General features: G+C 37.9%; 1 protein-coding gene across 3 annotated transcripts in view; it reads left to right on the top strand.

Moving 5' to 3' along the window:
- The window catches only part of Cdkal1 (CDK5 regulatory subunit associated protein 1-like 1), a 594,324-nt gene that overhangs the window by 372,993 nt on the left and 204,499 nt on the right, over window positions 1–16,832 (top strand). The gene's annotated exons all lie outside the window — the stretch shown is intronic.

The following is a 16,832-nucleotide window of genomic DNA, read 5'->3' as shown; positions in this document are numbered from 1 at the left end:
TTGTTTCACTTGAGCACATTGACTCTCGGTATAATTGTGCTGATTTGCACCAACTCAATTCATTAAAAAGTTACCAGACTTTATTTTTTACATGGAAGGTAGGGAGATTATTGGGGGAGGGATGCTAAACAATAATTTAGAATGTGGTAATTGCTTCGTAGAGCTATAAAGTCCTCTGAAGGAGAACAGAAAAGGAATGATTAATTCCTTTGGGACACTGGGAAAAATAGGAAGCCTCGACAATTGACATATGGATGAGATTTCTGTAGGCAGCCATACCTTGGAAGGGAATAGTTATGTTTTAGACTATTTACCAACAAGGGTGAAAAGTCACCCTAGAAAATATTTTTGGAAAAGCAGTGGGTCTGCATGTGGAGACCCGTTTCCTGGGGGTTGGTGTATGTTGGAGGATGGACAGGGGCAGTGCGCTGAGACACAGCGGTGGGTGGTGGGTGGATGACCTGAGTCTTGGAGCAGAGAGTGGCGGGGCGGGCTGAGGAGTTTGGACTTTGTTTTGTGGACCAGTGAGGTACTGGCACATTTGTCCGGGTGTTGCCCCCAAATAATTTTTAAGTGATATGTCCTCTCTTATATTTTTTAATTAACACTGACTTTTTAATGTAAATTTACATAGTTACAAAAGATAGACTGTCTAGCATATTTTAATTATAGAATTCTAAGTTTAATGATTACATCACTCTTTAAATGTATTTAATAAAACATAAGAAGCTAGAAATTTTACATCATCCTTTTTTTCTGAGAATCAAATTTCCATTCTTTCATAGAAATCTAATGTAGTGTCTTTTAAGCTTAAATATCTTCTCTTGATAACTCTACCACCTTCTATATCAAAATACATGTATTAGTTAAAATTAAAAGGGTTTAACTATTTAAAAAAAAAGCACTTTTCTTTTGGACCAAATTATCATGAAACTATCACTAGGGTTAGTTTACCAAAGCAGCATAAATGTAAGTTATTTGAGTCTCGCCTGGGACTTCATCTCCTTTATGTAATTAAGGACCCAAGTATACACTGTGTTTTGTAAGAAGGAACTGTATATCCTAGGTAATGCAACCTTTTGCTCAAGGGGTAGATAAGACAAAGTGTCAGAGGCCTCCGAGGATTAGGGAGCATCAGAAATACCCCAGCCAGCCTGACAGGGTGCTGCGGTGAAGTGAGAAATTCAGAGATTTGAAACCTGGGTGACTGAGGAGAGGCTACAATGCTCTGACAAGGAATAACTTCTTATATATAACGAGTGACTATGAAAAATAATTTAGTAGTTTACTCAGGAGAAACTAAAATCAAATATCCAGGTAGGAATGTCCCAAAATAAATGTATTTTTGGAGCAGTTTTGAATGTGTCATCAGTTGTACTTCTAAGGGGTTAGATTTCCTTTTCTTCATTTCGCTCAGCTGAAGAGCTTTTATTTTATTTTTTTATTTTTTTATTTTTTTGTTTCTCTCCCATACCGGGAACTGAACTCACGACCTTGTGCTTGCCAGGCAGGCGCTTTGCCACTGAGCTAAATCCCCAGGCCCCTGAAGAGGTTTTAGAGTGTTAAGTTCACTCAGTGTAAGCCTTGGGACTTGGTGTGCGTTTCTTTATCTGGAGTCCTTCTCACACTCCTTGACAGCTGGTCTTCAGCAGCACCCCTTTCTGCGCAGTCTCAGATTTTCCCCAGGTGAACTGTGGGGAGATGGTTTAGGGACCTGTGCGGGGGAGCCGGAAGCCATCACCTGAACACAGAACTGTCTGGTTCTCTTATCACTCTCATCCTGCTTCTCATCAGCAAAGTACACGTTCTGCAGACTCATCTCTGACGTATTTCTTTTTCGTCTTGTCTTCTATATTCTTAGTCTCTAGCTAATTTTGAAATATTAGAAACTCAAAGCGCTTGCCTGGAAAATTAGTTTTTCTTATTTAATATTGAAAGAAATTCTTAGCATATAATACAGTACCTTATATCTTTTTAATCATTCTTATTTAGACCCATGCTTATCTAATTCTTTAGATATATAAATATATTAATTATGCATACTTACAACATATTTGATCATCAGAAATATTTGGTCCTTGGACACACACTGGAGAGAGAATTGCAAGGCCAGCTCTACTATCTTTTTTAAAAAATACTTTAACCTGAGCTGGTCTAGTGACACATAACTAATCTTAGCACTCAGGAAGCTGAGGCAGGTGATCACTGAATTTGAATCTAGCCTGGACTACATAATGAGACTGTCTCAAAAATAATAATAAAAAAATAATTTAATCTTACAAAACGTCAAAATCTGATATCCCCAAATGTTTATGTGTCACATGATTACTTATAACTTACCAGACCCTTGCCAGAGTGGTAAATCAAATTTTTATATTTGTAGAGTCCACAGATTTTGGCAGAAAGGAGGCAAATACAAATCTTACCCCCTGCCATTCTGAAGAATTCTGTTTCCTTTATGTAGAATTTAAATTTTAATTTGAATAAAAATAATCAAACATTGTTTGAAAAGCTTGAGTCTTAAAAATAGTAAACTTGGCTAATCACGTGAGACTCTATCCTGGTCATTCCTTCCATGCTAGAGAAACTCCCTGTTTGTATATCTTAGGAGCCCTAAGTGTTTAAGAAGTAGCAGGTTAGAATTTCTGGAAAACTCTGAAAAAGTGCTCTAAGGCAAGCCACACTTCTATGTAGCAAGTGGAGATGCTTTCACTTGCATTCCAGTTGAAGAACTGACAAGTGAAGGCAGTTTCATCAAGTGAAAACAATCACGGTGGAAATGAGGAAAATATCCATCTTTGTTGCCTTATAAACTTTACTATATGCCTCATTATTAATTTGCACTTAAAATCTATATTGGTTAGTAGGAAAAGATTACAAAGACCCCTTCACTTTACAGTCACTAAGTTTCAAGTAATGCAGTAGCAGCAACTAGATTTGGCTTAGCATTTGAGACATTTGAAAATGTCTTTATCATATAATCAAATGTTGTGGTTTGGATGTGGCTTGAGACTGTGTCCCCAAATGTTTACGTGTTAAGATTTAATCCCCATTCTGAGACATAAAGAGGATACCAACTTAAACCATAGTGTTTCGATGCAGGGTGTTTGCAAGGTGACTAGGACAAAGTAAAGTCATCAGGATGGAGCCCCAATGGTAGAACCATGGTGACTTTATAAAAAGAACAAGTCTAGAAGATTGACATACATGCACGTGCCCCCTGTCTCTTGCCATGTCCTGTTCTGTCTTACCTTGGGTTCTGGCAATAAGAAGGGCATCACCAGGTACAGGCCCTTGTACCTGCAGAACTGTGTGGTGGATAATTCTTTTTTCTTTTTGATGTTACCAACCCTCTGTTATTTCATTAGAATGGTGCAAAATAATACACTGAACTAAGGAAAATTTTGCAAGTTGCCAGAATTAGAGTTGTCTTTGTATATAATGGTATGTTCTATCTGTAACATATAGACATATAGACAATACTTAACTTCAGCTATATCCACTTACAATTTTTCCACTCTACAATGGTGCAAAAGCGCTGCACATTCAGTAGAAACCATCCTTTGGATTTTGATTCTTTCCCAGCTTGGTAATACATGGTATGATGATCTGGGGCTACTGGGCAGCAGCACGGCTCCCTGTCAGCCATGCAGTCACAAGGGTGAACACACTCACTACAATGTGCTATGTTGCTAAGCTGTGATGTTTGGTAGGTTAGGTGCAGTGAATGTAGTTTATACTTATTATGATGGACTTCTCACACAAACCCATTGCAAGTCCAGGAGCATCTGTAGTTTATGTCTTGCATTAGAGAAGGTACAATGTTTCCTCCCCTGTTCTCAGAAATGATCTGTTGTTAACACTTTCAAGGAAATTAGTTTGTGATATTTCTTAAGAATTATGAGGCGGGCATAGTGGTGCACTCACATAATCCCAGCACTCCGGGAGGTTGAGACAGGAGGATTATAACTTTGAACTCAGCCTAGGCACCTTGGTGAGAACCAATACAAAAAAAGAGAGATGATTATAATACTTATAATAACAATACAGTTTTAGGGAGAATTGCAGATGGATCAATCCATAGGAATGATGCTTCTGTGAGATGCTATTATAGTCAGGGTCTTCAAGGAAAACAGTTCAATACAAAACACATAATTTATAGGATTATTTTATAGTAGTCACCCAAAGAGTTAAGTACAAAAGAGTGCAGGCAATCTTTCCACACACTAAAAACCCAAAGAATCCAGCTGAGGGCCTGGATCCCATAGCAATTTCCTGCATGAGTCCAGCTGAAGACCTAGAGATTATAACAGTGCCCCCTATGAGTCCATCTGGAGGCCAAGAGCCTACAAGAATGTCTCATGCAGGCCTGTTTTAAGGGTCTGCTCTGGGAAGGCCCCAAGGTCAGTGGTGGAAGCTAGAAAGTCTGTGGCAGTGGAATGAAGGATCTGTGTCAGCAGGCTGAGGGATCTGCACTGGAGCCAGGAAGTGATGCTCAAAGTAAGAACCAAAGCTCTCCCGAAAGGTACTACAGCAATCCTCAGTGACAATGAGGTCCTGAGCTCCGCTGATGATAACAACTTAGTACTTATCCAGAAAGCCAGCACGACAAGCTCCTCTAGGAAAACCAACAGCCCCAGGAGAACCAACAGTCCCCTAATAGTGCATCCTCTTCTTCAGTTCTCCTTTTATGCTGTTGGCAGCAATGCTCAGGTGGGCCCTCCACAGCCAGCGCCACACTGATTCAGTTCAGCTGGGTGTTACAAGCTGGCCACCAGTTGTCAGCCCACAGAGATGCATTTGGTGACACTGTGTCCAGGCATTGTGTTTACATTCCAGATTCACTGTTGTGCTGTGGGCCTCTCTGAGTCTTAGACTGAGAAAAGGAAAGCTACATCCTAGGCTTTTTCAGATGTTTATATGAAGTACTGCCTGATGCATAAGGATGATGCGATGGTCTGAACGTGCCCCTCAAGTTCCACGTGCTGGAATCTTGGTCTGCTGAGCAGCATTCTTGAGAGGTGGGGCCTTTCTAAGTGTTTAGGTCTGTCCATTAGTGTATGAACTAATGGATTAATGGCTTATCATGGGAGTGTCTTTGTTGTAAGCATGCCCTTTCTGGCATGTTTACATGTGATGCCTTCTGCTATGCTGTGAAACAGCAAGAAAACCCTCACCAGATGCCAACACTGTGCCCTTGTACTTATCCACCTCCAAAGTCATGTGTTAAGTAAACCTTATTCTTTATAAGTATACAGTCTGTGGTATTTATAGCAAGAGAAAATAGACTAATACCCATGCTAACTGCCATTTTTACTATTATTACTACAGTTATAACTTTTTGGGCCATAGAATTTTTCCCTCCTCTTATGAAGGTTTAGATCTGCCAAAATAAACTTGTAATAAATTCACATGAGAAAAAGGCATACAAGTTTATTATATGTACGGAAGAATCACAGGAGAATGGTTATGCAATAATCCAGTGGCAATGAGAAACTTACTGAGGAGAGAGAAATATGAGGTAAGCATTTAGTGTGTAGTCAGTGATTTGTACGGAAAATAAATGGGGTGAGTAACAGATAGTAGCCTGCGCCAAGTTCCTCTAGGATATGGAGGAGGTGGTGTGGGGACAAGTTTCCACAGCAGGAGCACACGTTGTCTTCCTCTGCAGATGCTGCGCCCAGAAGGACGCGGGAGACACCGGCAGGGGTCTCTTCTTGCTCTGGTCATGAGATTTGAGGAGAGGGGGAGTACAAGGTGATAGCATTGGTATGGACTCGGAGGGAACATCTGTCTCAGAGATGACAAATTAAAATTGAGGCAAGAGCAGGAACTTATAGGCAGAAGCTTTAATGGCGGCATAAGGAAAAGAAGGGGTGGGAGACAGCAAGGCCAGAATAATCAGGCTGCTCTCTGACAAAGGGGTTAGCGTTTAGGAGGTTACTAGAGTGGATGAGGGTATGGAAATTTTCTCTTGAGTTCAGAACATGGAACTTTATTGAAACCTCTTCCTTGCTCTTCTCCCTTGTGTAAGACATGATCTTTGGCGGTTGCTCTCTTCCTCGGACGTATTGTGGCTGCTACACTGCTATTGTGACTCACCTGCTCGTTGGGGTAAAGGCGAGGATTAGGATACATTCCATGCCTTGGTGACAGGAAAGAAGGAAAAAAATGTGTCTTCCCTTCAGTGGGTGACAAGCCATAGATTAAGGCCTGAGAATCCCTCCTGTCTTATTCCCATGTGCAGCCCTGTCTGCCTCTGCATTTCTTTTGGAAGAATTTCCTTAGATTAGTTACAGAACTTCACCTTATGGTTGTGGGAGTAACAAGGGGAAGGGAGAGACCTTACTTCTCAGGCCGCTGAAGGCCTTTCTTTCCCTTCCCTTTAACGAAAGTACTACTTTGGGGACTTTGGGCCCCAACATTACTAATACTGTAATATTATAATTTGAAAAGGACTGGAGAGCTGTCTCTGTTCCTCTGTAATCATTCCAATTAAATGACTTCCCATGGCCCCTGATTTTAAGACTTACATTACATTTTAATAAAGTTAGGAGGGGGAAGAGAATTGCGTATCCATCTTTTTTTCCTTTAATTTTCCTTTTCATTTTTCTGTTCTTTTCCAGCGAAGAAGTTTTGTTGCTTTTATGTGTATTTTTTCTTTCTCTCATCATAGTTCCAGGGACAATATTGCTGTCATGGTAATAACTTCTTCAGGAATGATTCTAAGATGTTCTGCTGATTGTTACCTGATTCTCTGTTGTTTGTTGTTTTCATATTCAGATTTGTCTCTCCTGTTATGCTAATGTGGAAGCTTTATGAGCCCCCAGAGTATAACTGCCTGGGTGGTTTGGGCACTGCTTAAAAGAAAGGTTTACTTCCTTCATTTTTGAAGAAAAAGAGCTCAGTCCTAATGATATATTGTCAAGAAATGCTGTTAGCTTAATGTATTGGTCTTTGAAAATTATTTCCCTTTTCCCAAGCCCACTAGATAGTATCAGATATAATTTTGTAATTGTGTTGTTTCAAAGTGATATTAAGAATAGTAAATGTTTTGTTTTAAAAATAGTTTTAGGCAATGGTTAGTTCTTCCTATTCTATTTTTCTCTCTCACAAAATTTTGAAAATAAATATGTATTATATTTATAATAGATAAATCATTTTTTAAAAAGTGATTTTTTCATTATATGCACTAATTATTTTGTATATCTTTTTACAAAAGGAATATAACAGGTTTAACCTCATAAAATTCTATAAGCCCGCCATCAAATGAACAATTCTCTTTAAAGTGATTTCAACAAAATGTACAGCAATTGGCACATTCAATAAAAAAAACAGGTGATAACCATTAACTAACCCCCCATTGTACTTATTCTTCCAAATGTACTTTTAAAGGTAAGTCATACCAGACTTAAAAAATTGAAATGAGAGATCACTGAATTCTTTTATAAAATACACAGTCTTGCATTTTAAAACAGATATGTGTCTTGAAAATAAAGTCATATTTTGTTAATTTTCCATCTCCATGACAAAATACCTGAGAAAAACAACTTAGAGGAAGAAAAGTTTATTTTGGCTTAGGTTTCAGAGGTTTGAGTCCATTGTCAGCTGGTTCCATTGTTTTATACCTGTGGTGAGGCAGAACATCATGGCAGAAGGGAATGGTAAAGGAAATGTGCTTATCACATGGCAGCCAGGAAGGAGAAAAAGAGAGAGCCTATGATAGTGGGCTTCTTCTGCTTTTGTTTTATCTGGGCCTTCACCCCATTGGGTGGTGCCATCTACATTAAGGTAAGTCTCCCCCAGCAGCTTACTCACTCACAGGCCAGTTGTTTCTGGAAACACCCACACACAGACATTCAGAAGTGTGCTTTACTAATTTCCTAAGTGTTTTTCAAGCCAGTCAAGTTGGTAACCAAGATTAAGTAGTTACACATATTAAGTGAGAGTTTGAAGAATATATTGTGCATACAAAGGTGATTTTGGAAACCTCTAGCCAAATTTTGCATGAAATTTCAGTTTCTTTTAACATTTATAGCACAACTTCTTGAGCCTAAAGGGCAAATCTTTTGACCTTTTTCATGATTGGCTAGCATACTTTTTTAAAAGGTGAATAGCTGTGTACAGTGATTTGTCTAAAGCTAAGTGGTTTCATTGACTCATGATAAAAACAAAAAAGTTATACTATTGAGTATTTTCTTTATACTTAGGGTTAGTGTTTTGGGGGAGACCAGAATAGCTTAGATTTGGTTACCTATAGACAACTGGTCTCAGTTATCTAAACTGTGACCTTTTTAAAAATTTATTTTAACATGTCTTAAATTTATTTTTTTAACATGTTTTCCACAACATCTAGAAAATGTTGTGTTTATCATTTAAAATTGAACTCTATGAGGTAGAACCTTCTGTTGCCCACCTAACAAGAGTTAAGGTTTTTTCTGCCATGGTAAATGATAGGCATTTCTGTTTCACTATTTACTGAAAATTGGTTAAGAAAAAGAAATCTATAGAAAACAGGCTTAAGCTCTGCAATGATCAGCTTTCCACTTGCTGGAACAAAATATCCAATAGTGACAGCTCCATGGAGGAGAAGTTTATTTTGGCTCACAATTTCAGTGGTTTCAGTTCATGGTTGGCTAGCACCAAGGCAGGAACATAGTGAAAGGGCATAGTGGGGCAAAACTGTACAACACATGGAGACTGAGAAACAGAATCCAGAGGAAAAGCACCAATGAGAGATATACCCTTTGAAGGCAGAGCGCCCGGTGACTCATGTCCACCTGGGCCCTGCCATCTAAGAACATCAGCTGTGAAAATCTGATCAATAGAGGGCCCAGGATCCAATCACCTCTCCAGTTTTTAGTCCACTCAAGTTGACAATTAAGATGAACTGGCACAGGTTCTTGATCCATTTACTCTGTTTACTGCTTTAAATTATAGACATTTTAAAAGATCTAATCTTCAAAATATTGTGTTTAATCTGTATTTAATCTTCAAAATAATGTGTTACTTCATCGGCAGAATGGATTAACCAGAATTCTCAAGAGAAACACCTGTGTATATATATATATCTATATATCTATATAGATATATAGATATATAGATATATATATACACACACACACATACAGACGTCTGTATAGATACGTAGAGAGAGAATAGATGAGGAGACTTATACAATCAGTAGCTAGCACACTGTGGAGGCTTAGAAGTTCCACTATCTGTTGTCTATATACTGAAGAACCAGGAAACCTAGGGGTGAACAAGAATTGGTCTACTTCAAACAGTGATCCTCTGCCTTGGAGGATCACAGTAGTTTCTGCCCTCGGTGGAGCACATTCCCTGCTCCTTCCTCCCATGGGGCCACACTTTGATATGCTAATGGGGGGTTCACAGTTCTGGAAATCCCTTGTCCTTTTCCTTCTCCTGTACCTCCCATACTTGGACTTCACTCTTAACTTGTGGTGCCTATCCCCACCTCCCCTGGTGTTTGAATAGCTGTGTTTGTTTGAGCTCCTGTCAGTGTCCTGGTCGTCATCATTGTCGCAGTCATCGTTGTCCCATCCCATCCCCCATCCCTGTGTCTCCTCCCTGCAGCACACACACAAACTCTGTAAAAACCTTTGTGACACTATCGCCAGGACTCAGAAGTTAGGAAGCATGAGCTTCTCTGAGCCAAGCTAGCCAAATAAGAGCCTTTCTCTACGTGTCTGGGAGTGTATTCTTTGTTCCTTAGGGCCATCTGAAAAATTCTGGTAACCTGTTTTCCACAATAGTGGTGTGATTGACTGAGTCTGAAAGTTGAGAACCGGGGTTTCTGCTGGGTTAGTTTAGGAGTCTGAACACCCTGAAAGCAGGAGCTTGTGTTTTGAAAGGCGAGAGAAGCTAGAAGTATCAGCTCAAGAGGCGAGACAGAATTCCCTCTTCCTCTGCTCTTTTTTTCTGTTTGGGTCCCCAGTGGATTAGATGATGCTCACCCACATTGATGAGGGCAGATCATCCTTTACTCTGTGTGCTGACTTAAATGCTAATCTCTAGGGGAAATGCTGCAGATACACCCAGAAAGGATATTTCACAAATTAACTAGGCATCCTTTAGTCCAATCAAGTTGACACTTAGTATCAGTTTTCATAGGCAGTAAAAATGTTATATAATGAGTGACCCTAAAATTCTTAGCAGCTTAAAATAACAAAAAAAACCCTCTGTATGTCCATCATAGAGGGTCAGTGTACAAGTTTTGTCCACTTCAGAGTTTAGACTGGGAAAGGAAGAAAGGGGGAACATGGAACACGGAACATGGAAAACAACTGGCTTTAAATCCTCTCCACATCATTTCTGTCCTTGTTTCATTCACCATAGAAAGTCACATAGCTGCTATGTTTAGCTAGAGGTTTATAACTCCTGCAGGGAGACTGCAATCAGCAGAGAAATAATAAAAATACCTATTCAGTGCTGTTCCTCTTTTGTGAGATAATTTAAGCTGTTGAGCTGAGTGCCTGACAGAGAAGTGCTCCACTGCCATACAAGGCAGTTCCATGTTTACATGATTATAAAATGTAGATGTTGCTATCTGCTTTACTTCTCTAAGAGAGATAGTTGATGTATAATAAGTACTCTTACTTATCTGTATCATTTTACATATTGAGTAACATAACTGAGCAGTTAAATCAGCAGACCATTCTTTCAACTGTAGTGTGTACTGCTTAACATAGGTAATAAAAATCCCCAAGATGAACTTAAATTTGGATAAGTAGAGCATAAATAAATGATGTAAGTGCTTTAAAATCTTTAACATCTGCCCTTCCATTGGGCAGATTAAATATTTATATCATGTTTAGGAGAACTGAATAGAATTTTTTCAGCGAATGGTTAATTTAACTGGGCTGTTCTTTTCCCATTAAATTGGGCATTTATTGATCCATCCTTTTCCTTTCTAGTAGCATCCATCTTTTTTAATGGAGAAATGCAATTACAAGTAGATTATACTTTTTTGTTTAAATAAAGTACATCTATTCATATTATATAAAATGTTCGGTTCACAGTGAATTTTACTAGTAGTTTTGCTCTTCATTGTTTTAAAAGTAATACGGTGGAATTAACTTTTCAGTGTTTAAGTTTAATGAATTTTAACATATATATAGATTGATACAACTACTACTATAATCAGAATATAAGAACTGCTTTTTGCATCCTTTGCCTTGACAAAGCAGAGTAATAATTTAAAAAGAAAGTGCTGATAGTAGCAGTTGAAAATAAATGTATGTATGTGTGTGTAATTACAACTTTTAGCATTTTGTCATTGGTATTGAGATGTGTATTTTTAATCTTCATAATGTAAAGTCTGATCATTTGGCTCTGACATCGAGATGAAGTGGTAATGGTAAAGGAGCACTAAGGTTCTTCTACATTTCTGTGAAGCCTAATTAAAACAGACATTTTATGTCAACCTATTTTACCACAAATACTGAAAATGTTAACTCTTTGCAGTTAAAAGTTTAATTTCCTGTTATGATGAAGTTATAGATCAAATGTAAGTTGGAATCTGTTCACAATATGCAGTCCTTTCCATTTGGGACACAAAGACTGGGAATGTCCCCTTCTTATGCTCCCTTATTCATTTACCGATGCTGTTAATGGTAATTTTTATTAAACTGCTGGAAGTAACTGTAAGTATTGGTGATTCACTTAATAGCTATTATAGTGACCTTAATGAAATAATGGATGAAATATGTTTCTGGTCCTATTTTATCTTGGCTTATATGACTTTCCAGGGGTTGAAGTTGACTCTAGAAATGGCATCTGCTAGAACTCAGGCAATGCTCTTTTGGCTGATCTCTAAGTCTGTAGGACTTACTAAAAATAACCATGCAGAGTAATCAGTTGTGCCATGCACTCATTTATACCTTTAATTATATTTGAAGTATTGAAATGCCAAGCACTGAACCAGGAAACAGAGAAATAAAGGCAAGCAAGATGCACTCTTGGAGCATGAACATGTTTGTTACACTTGCAGGACAGGGAAATAAGTGTGAGGAGAAGTCTATATAGCATGCTCTGACATTGAGAGTAGAACTGCCATCTGCCTGAAAAAGAGATACACAAAAGCTGCAGTAACATTGCCAAAGCAGGGATAGGCCTTGGAAACCTCCTGGTAAATGAATTAAGCCAGACACAGAGGGACAAATACCTCTTGAGTTATGTGAGGCACCTGCAGTGGTCACGTTTGTGGAGACAGACAGTAGAGTGGTGACTACGAGAGGCTGGGAGCGGAAGGAGTAGGGAGTTAATACTGAATGTGGCCAGGGTTTCAGTTTGGGAAGATGAAAAAGTTCTGGACATGGATAACAAGTGATGGTTGTACAATTTTGCAACTGTACTTTATCTCACTGACTTGTATTCCTAAAATGGCTAAAATGGTAAATCTTATGTTCTGTGTATTTTATCAAATTAAAACAAAGACTAGGAATTAAAAACACATAATATTATTTATATCTCTCATTCTTAAATAGAACCAGCTGTAAAGGAATTTCCATACCATTTGCCCATCTTTTATCTCTGTTACAGTTTTAGCTACTTTCTAATAAGTATATACTGTTATAATGTTTGAGTCAAATCCACAGGTATGGGTGAAACTTGCTGTACCACCTTAGTCAAACTGACATTGGAAGAACCAGAATAATTTTGCATGAAATAATGCATGTAATAAATTCCAAACTCTCATGTTTTATTATTTAATTGAAAGAAATGTTATTACATGCCACAACATGGCTGACTCGTGAACACAGTGAATGAACCAGTCACAAAAGACTACATCCTATATGATTAAATTTATATGAAATTACCAAGGTCATGACACTTAGAGAGGTAGAAAGTAGACTAAGGTTTTTTAGGGATGAGCAGGTAATGCAATAAGAGGAAATGGAGAGCATCTGCTAATGAGTACAGAATTTGTCTTGGGATGAAAATGCTCTAAAATGGGGCTGGGGATTTAGCTCAGCGGCAAAGCGCCTGCCTGGCAAGCACAAGGTCGTGAGTTCAGTTCCCGGTACCGGAGAAAAAAAAAAAAAAAAAAAAAAAAAAAAAAGAAAATGCTCTAAAACAAGATCATGATGGCAGTTGTACAACTCTATGACTATACTACAAAAGATGGTTTGCTTATTTTGAAAGGGCAAATTGTACAGTATATGAATTAGATCTTAAGCTATTTTAAAATTATTCCCAAGGAATATGGTTTATTTTCTTTCTCCTTTTTCTTTGAAGTATTTTTTTCACTTTATCATATAACTTAGCTTAACTGAAAACAACATTGTATTGTATAAATTTATCATTTTAAAGATAATATACTTCATAAAAAAGCTATAGTCTAAGAGGATTTTGATTAATAACTAACAATATGAGTGTAAAGGAATTTCAATATGCATATTAAAATATTTTATATCCTCTCATATACTGAGATTTTTTTAAGCCAGCAGTATATTTATGCAAAACCAAGTAGACTTCGATGATTCATTTGATGACAGCAGTGCAGTAAAAATGAAACTTAGCAATTCTTTTAAAAATTTTCTCCTTGCATAGGATTGCTTTTTAATATTAAGCTTGGTTTCATTCATTTCAGTTTGGTTTTCCTTCATATTTAAAATTCAGGACAAAAACCAACAAAGTGATGTTATTAACACTTCATCCGAAGAGAATACTATGCAGTAGCATGGGTTAGAAACACTGTCTTACTGGTGGTGTTAGCCATTCTCCAGTCTCTACCCATAAAATTGGCATCTATATTTTAAGTAGCTTGGATATATCAAACTTAAATTATGAAGGACCTTAAATTAAAATAGATACTGTTGTCACCCAAATTACTCAAACACACTTCGCTCAGACAGCCCTGCTCAGACAGGCTGCAGTTCATCTCAGAACTAAGTGCTCCTTTGCTGTTGGTGAACCTGGGCCCCACACATTGTTTCCAAATTGCCTCCATAAACAAATACCTTGTGCCTCCAATCTGAAGCTCCAGCAGACCTTTAGAAATGCAACCCACTTTGAGGCGACCTTTAAAGTGTCTTGATTTTTACTTTTGTATACATTTACTTATTTTTTAGTCACATAACGTGTGTGTGTGTATATATATATATATATATATATATATATATATGTTATTTGGTGGCATTGATCTCCAGGTTTTTTTTTTTTGAGATACAATCTCACTTAGTTGTCCAGGCTAGGCTTGTACTTGTGATCTTCCTTCTCAAACTAGAGTTCTGGGATTACATGTGTATGCCACCATGCCTAGCTGGTTATAATGCTTTTTTACCTGCCTGAATATATTTATTTGCCTGCCTTAGCCAAACCGGACTATTACTAATTCCAAATTTACTTTCCTATCAAAAAGTAAATATATTTTACTTTGATTTTTTTGTTATTATTCAGTGAAAACCTATACAAGCACACTATATCCCATTAATATACGCAGTTTTATGTCAATTAAAAATAAAGTTTTATAAATCCAAAGAAATAAATGTATTAAGATATCTTTTCTTTGTGTGTTGCTATAATTGTTACCTGTCTCTATACTTAAACATTTGCTAGTTACTTAGGATAACAGCCATTGTGGAGCTCCAGAGAGAGGTGTAAAATATAATTTCCACCCTTGCAGAGCATTTAGTCTTGGAGATTCATTATCACAGTGCCAGGCAGAACCAAGTAAACACTTCAACAACACCAGGGACAGGTTGCTGAGGAATCGTAGCAGAATAAGTTTTGGCAGAGTGAAGAGAGCAAAGGTTATTCTTAACCAAGAGAGCTGAGCGAAAAAGTGACTAGAAGAAGAAACAAACACAGAATATAAACTTTGTCTCTCCAGGGTTCATTAATCTCTGTTAAGTCTTGATTCTGTTAGTGGCAGAAACATAGACTTTAACTGAGGGGCATGTTTATTTTTTGTGTTCTGGTGCCTACCATTACACAGTTGCAAAGTCTGTAGGATGAAGCTAAAGGTAATTACTGGTGGAAGTCTTAGTTTGAGAACCAAAGAAGAAAAAAGCCACCACATACACCGTACTTGTTTGCGATTAGCGTTTTAATTTGCTTGCTGGCATCACTCACAGGGCCCAGCTGCCCCTGCTGCAGTATCCTGTTTACAGTAGGCAGCCACCCTGAGTGTTTCCAAGAGAAATTGCTCTGCCCTGGGGCCCCAAGTCTGGGGAGGTACCCCGGGTTTATGTTATACAGATCTGTGCAGGGTGTCTTGCCTTCACATGGTAGTTAGGGAACTAGCTTACAGAAAAGTTATGAAATTGTGTCAGCACAAACCTTAATTACCTTCTAAGGAAAAAGACTATCAGGTAATGTGTAATTTACATATTGCGTACTTACTACCTAGGCATATACTGGATTATCTTCAACTATTTCACAACAGCCCTGTATCTCTATAAAGGAGTTAATACTACTATATTCACTTTGTATGAGAAATCCAGGGCATAGAGACTAACAGCAAAGTTTAATTTTACAAAGTCTGTTATGTGTTATGATGTCATTTCTCACCATAGTAGATACACTTAAAGTCACTTGACACTGTGAGTCCTGCCACGTAGTACAATTATTTTTATTAAATGTTTTGGGGAATCTTGGAAAACCTGTAAGTCAGAGAATCGTAGCTAATAACAAATATATTTACTGAAGAGAACAAAATAATAAGGGTTACGCTGCCTCATATACAGTATACCCTGAGTAAGAATATGAACAGCCTGCTAAGTACCCAGCCCAGAAAGTGTGTTTAGTTATTGAAATCCATTCATTCTCATTCATTTTCTCTCTCTTCTTCCTCTCTGTCTCTGTCTGTCTCTTTTCTACTACCTATTAAACTAAACTCCATTTCCACTGTAGTACAAGAGAAGGTATAAAGGACTGCTATTAAATAATTTTATTTAGTAGTCTGAATTTCTTAGTGAAAAGGATTTTATTTAAAGAGCAACTTAGTCACTCCTGCTACTAAGGGGTGACTGATACGAGTGTGTTTCTCTGTGTCCACTTTGGTAAAAATGCTAATATTTACAGTCAGTGAAGAGAAAATGGAGAATCAAAAGGCAAAGTGGATCCATGTACATGACTGACTATTGAATAATTAAGAAGTAACTGTATGGAGTTAGCAGGCGCTTTGATTCTACACGATCCCTCCAAATATTTTAAGGATGAAATGAGATATCAGATGTGAAAAGTCACTGGACATGTGCAAGTTATTGAAGAGTAGCTCCTGTTTGACCTTTTTATCACTAATGTTGGTTCTCCCCCTCCCTCTTTCCCTCCCTCCCTCTCCGTCTCCTTGATTGATCACCTGACAGCTTATACCAGGGAAGAACTAAATGGGTCACTTTTCTTCTTGATTGCAAAGATGATTAAGTTACCCGGCTCTACCTTTGCCACTCTTTTGTATCTTCTTGTATCCTCAAAGGAATATTTAAACACCACATTTCCCAATATGTTTCACTTAGATTTCCTCTTTCTGACTTTCTAACATAAATTCTTCATCCTTTCTGCTCCTCCATGCACAGGTGAATTGGCAGGCTTCATTATCTGGTCATGTGCCTTTTGCACAGTAAATATGCAAAAACATACGTGACCAGCAACTCACTGAAATGGGAAAAAAGAAACAGTGAGCCGTGGGCTGTGCATTCCTTTTTGTCTTACAGTATTTTTTTTAAAAAGTGTCGGCCTGAACTTGAAACTTTCCCTATTCAAGCACACAGGATGATGAGGTCTCTATTTAGTTTCTTCAAATACTGCTGATTCTCCTGCTAACATAACAAGAAAACTTGGAGGTGAAAAAGGACGGTGTTGAA

This window comes from Chinchilla lanigera, unplaced genomic scaffold (assembly GCF_000276665.1).
Source record: "Chinchilla lanigera isolate Chin_1 unplaced genomic scaffold, ChiLan1.0 scaffold00082, whole genome shotgun sequence".
Taxonomy (NCBI): Eukaryota; Metazoa; Chordata; class Mammalia; order Rodentia; family Chinchillidae; genus Chinchilla; species Chinchilla lanigera.
Note: the sequence above shows the minus strand (reverse complement) of the source record. Positions and strands in the feature narration are given on the sequence as shown.